At 47.5% G+C, this 5890-nt stretch overlaps 1 long non-coding RNA gene across 1 annotated transcript in view; it reads left to right on the top strand.

Annotated features, from left to right (window-relative positions):
- Nucleotides 1–5890, top strand: part of LOC125940209 (uncharacterized) — a 174443-nt gene that overhangs the window by 110367 nt on the left and 58186 nt on the right. The gene's annotated exons all lie outside the window — the stretch shown is intronic.

Below are 5890 nucleotides of genomic sequence, written 5' to 3'. Positions count from 1 at the left end.
TTACCTACTGCTATTCATCGTGGTCAGACCTCAGCTGATCACTATTTACGTGTTCACACACACACACACACACACACACACACACACACACACACACACACACACACACACACACACACACACACACACACACACACACACACACACACACACACACACACACACACACACACACACACACACACACACACACACACACACACACACACACACACACACACACACGCACACACGCACACCACACACACGCACACACACACACACGCACACACACACACACACACGCACACACACACACACACACACACACACACACACACACACGCGCGCGCGCGCGCGCGCACGCGCACACGCACACATACGTACATACATACATACATACATACATACATACATACATACATACATACATACATACATACATACATACATACATACATACATACATACATACATACATACATACATACATACATACATAACACGCATACCATTTGACAGATGATTTCTGAAAGCTGTCACCTCATGAACGGCAGCTCACTTGCCCACCTGGGTTAATCGCTAAGCGCCAATGCTCAAACCACAGCAGTGTATAGCGATTTAAAAAGTCTGTCGGTCAGTCAAAGCTTTTCAGTCCAAACTCTCCGCCATTAATAGCGCTGTCAACAACACCAACAACGACAACAACGTTTTGCTGTATTTCTTAAACAATGAATCCGTCCAGCAGAACATCGGTGTGCATCGTTGAGGCATACCGTATGTCTCGGAGTGTGACTCGGCGTCATAGTTTTAATTGTGAGATCGCGCTGGAAGCCATAGCAAAAGTGACAAGCGTAATTTGCATGCTGTAATTTCACTTTCTTGTCTATGATTACCATATCTTTGGGCATGCCATCGATGCACCCTAAAGCTTTGAAAGCCATGATTCTGCGACATCCACACGCAAACTCTTTTTGTAGCAACGAGCCGCAGACAGCGGATTACGTACAAAAGCTTCCGCGCACGAAAACAGAAATGTTCGCGAGCAGCTTAGACATATAGAAAGACTGCCACATTCTAACCTTATTTTTTCCACTTCCGATATTGCCGACGGAGGAGACTCGTCTTTCGCGCATTTTGCACCCCATAAAAGTAAGAACCGTAGTTACTTCGTATGGTTATTTGGGATGCGCTAGTGAACACCTTCAATGAAGAGAAGCGATGTGTGAAACAAATGGATGACGCAAGAGAGCGATAGATCTTGTTTTAGGGTGCCTCGATACCACGCTTCTCCGCGAGGCGGCGCTGACATCTAGGCAAGTATCTCTACATGAAAAACGTGGACACAGAATGGAGGAAGAGGTCAAGGAAGTTGGCAACCAAGTACAGGATAATCGAAACTGTAAATAGACAACCAGGGGTCATCAGAAAGAAAGTGAGAGAAATAGAGACCGTGAATTGGATGCAAAGAATGGAAACGAAAAGGACAATGGAGATTTACAAGAATGAGAAGAAAGAAATTAGAAGGGAAAATCTGTACGATAACACAAAGGGCAGTGCCTTGCTATTTGAGGCTCGAGCCGGTTGCCTAAGGACGAAAACATATCGGAACAAATATTCGGAACTAGATGAGACATGTGTATGCTGCAATAAAGATCCAGAGACCACTCAGCACATCCTAATGGAATGCGACGGGATCCACCCAGCGAGAACCGTAGGTAACGTGCAACTCCCAGAAGCGCTTGGGTTTAAAGTGGAAGGAAACATAAACAGATCAGCCGTAGAGATCAGCAAGAGACGATTAGAGTACTGGTGGAAAAAATGTGGTTGATCCCTCTTATATAGGAATCGGTATAGAACACGAAAGTGAAACGTGTCTTCACAGAAGTAGTGTAATGTTTATTGCACATTGATATATAATGTCTATTGGTGTTTTGTGGCTAAAGCGCCCTTAGGCGTTGATGCACCCACGCTGACGCCTGGTGGCACGTCTCCTCCATCACGACTACCAACGTCGATGACCATGAGCAACCGTCGTGCATATGGAAGCTGCACTACGCTGCACACGCTAGCACAACGCGAAAGACGAAGCACGTAACTGACACACTAATACAACGCGCAAGACAAAGCACGTAACTGAATCGTCACCGAGTCAAATCAGCGCGTACAGCGCGTCGTAATTGCAGCCTCCGCGATCAACTTCAGAAACATTTTCAGAGCTAATTGCGGAGGCCACGCTCCGCTGTGCTGAGTACGGTGAACGCCACCTAGGTGGCGTTGGTAGTGCTTCTTGATGCCAGCGTCCCTTCGAATGCTGGCATCGAGGCGTCGTAGTGCTGAGACCACCGAAGCGTTCACTGTCGGTGCGCGTTAGTGTCATAATGCAGTACTTCTCTTTTCTGCTCGTAGGCGGCGGCACCGCCCCGAGCAAGAGCGCGGGTACACGGAGGAGTGTTAGATATATAAGGCGCGTCTGTGTAGCTCTCTGCAAATGCGTTTGTGGCGCAATGGGTTAAACGCTCGGCGATCTATCGTCGCGGACCGAGAGGTCGTGGGTTCGATTTCCAAATTTTGCATGTTTGTGGAACTTTTTCTTCTGGTTTCTTTCTTTGTATTATGTTCGTGTATGTTCGTGTGACGTATTTCCGTCACGGAAATACGTCAGTGAAGTCTTGGTGGACCCCGGCATAAAACACTTTCGTGTTAAAAAAGCAGGGAAAAGATGGATACGACCTGATCTCTTAAAATCATAGGCAGCGGTACAAGGTAAATTTTTGAAAAAGAAAAATAATGAGAGGTATACAAAAATGCTAGATAAAGAACATGTATAGTATACCTGATTAAATCAAGCAGGCTAGGTGACTATTTGTCGCCGCCCCGTTTCAAAGGGGATGCCAATAAATCATCATCATCACCTATCTTTTTTAGCACGCAAGACAAAGGTTCCTCAGGTTGAACGTTCTACGGAAACCGCTCCCACTGTACTTCACTCTAGCAAAGGGAGAGATAAATATAAGAAAAGACAGATAGGTTATTAACCAGATGATATCGCCGGTTGGCTACCCTGTTGTGGAAGGGGAAATGGTCACGAAAGATGAATGAAAGAAAGAAAGAAAAAAGGGAACAACGAACAACATACGATTATCTGTGTGGGCACAATCGCACAGTCTGTCAAGTCGCCACAACGCACACAACACAGTGCTCTGTGCCACCCAGTCACAATTTGTCGTCCAATGCTTTGTCTTTTATACAACCCAGTAACGTCTTTATAGCCGCTCGCGCTGATGTCCACGTAGGGCAGTATCTGAGAATTTTGGCTTCTGAGAGTGGGACATTTCCCAGCAGGTCTGATGTGGAGGAGAGCGCTGCTGGTTAAAACGCGGGAACTCACAAAGGTGTGCGATCGTTTCCCCGCACCCGCAGAGTGGGCGGTTAGCTATTCTGGTTAGATAGGAGTACGCGTTTCAAAACGCTATACTCCAAGCCATATAGACGGTTTAGAAGGGCTCAGTCACGCCGTGAGAGGCCGAATGGAAGACGAAGCTATATATAACCTATAGGATCCAGGGTATGCAAGGCGTGCGTTTGTAGGCTCGGCTGAATTTCACGGATTCAGTGTTAGGCCACGCCAAAGGCGTGATGTAACACTGTCTCTCGGTCTAAGATATTTTTTTTAAATACGTCTGTCAAAAGAACACCTCTCTGTCAAAATTTTACAAGTTTACTGAAGTTCAAACCGGATGCGACAGCTGATATGTTAGGGCGGCAAATTCAGCTTTACCGAACTTTGCCGGCACTGTGACACTTGCAGCTCCGTGATGATGGAAAGAGCAAGGAGAGTTGTCTTTACTTTCTCAGTTTTTGGCAAGTCATCTGTGTGATTACAATACCATATGTCAACGGTCGCAAACACTCGTACAATGACTTCTTAATTTTTGACAAAGGCGGTAGAAGCCTTGAGCGCCAAATGCACTGAGCAGCGGCACAAAAGGTAAATGATTCAACTCGCACTACAGACACAAAAACAACGTTTGCACACGTTCAAATTCACGTGGCGCTGTGTCCGACAACTTGGACAACCGTTCTCAGCGGACACAAGTGCATCAGTTCAAAAGGACGACGATCATCGCAGTATACGATCCGAAGAAATTAGTAAGTAAAGCTTAGCATTAGATTCCAGTTAAAATATTTACCACGCCTTCAATGAAATCTATTAATGTCCTAAGGTGGGCCGCCACAGCGTTGTGGCTTTGGTGACTTTGCTATAAAAAAATGCCGCAGTTTCGCCCGAAAGACGAAGCCTCGATTGCGATAGCAAGTTAGTAGACAACTATACGAAGTAAGGATAGTAGTTTTATCGGCCGTATACACTTATAAACATTCGCTTACTAACTAAATTAACAAGCGCGGTGTAACGCGTGCGCAGGTAAACATGAGCACATTTCGCTCGATGCCCGCGGAAACTCGCTGTCAAAACGCTGGAGTGAGGAGGCGCGGCAATAGCAGCGAGCAAATTGATCTTGGTGCCATCTCTCGCTTCAACGCGAACTAAACGTCGAAAGCACAGCGAATAAGCACGCGCACTTTTTCCATGTCGCAGATCGCTTTCAAGATACGGCGCCCGCGCGGCCGCAGCCGGACTAAACGTCCCCCCTCCCCCCCGGGCCTCGCGCGCGACCACCGTGCGCTTGACAGAAGCGTGCTTCCGTCCCGCCTTTCTCTCTCGCAGGCGCGAGATTGAGCCACAATCGTCGGCTGACCCTCGCAAGCTTTCACTCGCACATACAGCGTACGGCGCGCGGCGACGATGTTACCGTGTTTGTACTTTATAAGGAACCTCACAGCGACGTCCACGTCCAAGGCAGAAATGCGCTTGGAGTGTCCATATAATTGCTATCACAAAAAAGAAAAAAAAAAACGGAAGAGGAAAAAAAAGGGATGAAACCTCGGAACTCGGGTAAGTCTCTTCATTGACTGCTGGTTACGACCAGAGAGAAAAGCGCGAAGCAGGCGAGCGCACTTCTTTATACTGACAGGTGATAGTTACTTCAACTCGTCATATATGATAGAGTGGCTTCGGGAATTTTTTTTACTGATCTTCATTTATTTTCGGGGCAATTGCCATGGGTCGTGCATTGTCGCATCCGAGCGCCTCTCTGAAAAGTAGGTAGCCGGCCCATAGACACAAATATAGAACATTCGGAAACTGCAAACAGACACGGATGTAGTACATAAGCAGTGGATACAGATATTAACGCGAACTCATACCAAGAATTCTGCGGTCATTTCCGCGCCTCCTTTCTGTCGTTTTCAATAGAAAAAGAAATACGTGTGGAATCTGAACCACCACCCCCAGCGCAGTTTAGACTTACCCGCGATAAGCCATAAACGCACGCACGGTCTCTCGAGCAAGCTAGCGCATTGAGACTGTTGGCGCGTGCGTGTGGCATCGGGATCGGCCCGGTGTGCCCAGTGCATATAGCTTCGGGATCGGTCCAGGTCGTAAGAGAGCAGGTTTTCACGTTTCTTCGCCAGAGTACAATAAATCAGTCGTCACGGTATCGTCGTCGCCATGCCGTCGCCCTGTGGTTGTCGTCATCATGGAGGGGAAAAAAAAGTTGTCGCAGTTTCACCTGAAATGTGAAGCATCAATTGCGATAGCAAATTTGAAGAGAGCTATACGGAGTAATGATAGTTGCTTTATCAGCTGTAGAAACTTGGACATGCAGCAGCACCGGCAACACGCAGAACTGTTGTCGACGCCGTCGGCGTTTTGCCCGCGTTCGCTCAAAATGCGTGCGGCGTTGGTGACTGTTGCCGGAGCCTCTGATATAAATAGGCACTTGGTGCCGCAACTAAACGTCGCCTCCCTTCCCTCCCCCTCCCCCCACGGCCTTTCGTGCGTCGGAAG

Source organism: Dermacentor silvarum, chromosome 1, assembly GCF_013339745.2.
Source record: "Dermacentor silvarum isolate Dsil-2018 chromosome 1, BIME_Dsil_1.4, whole genome shotgun sequence".
Taxonomy (NCBI): domain Eukaryota; kingdom Metazoa; phylum Arthropoda; class Arachnida; order Ixodida; family Ixodidae; genus Dermacentor; species Dermacentor silvarum.
The sequence above is the reverse complement of the archived record's forward strand: the minus strand, read 5'-3'. Positions and strand labels throughout refer to the sequence as shown.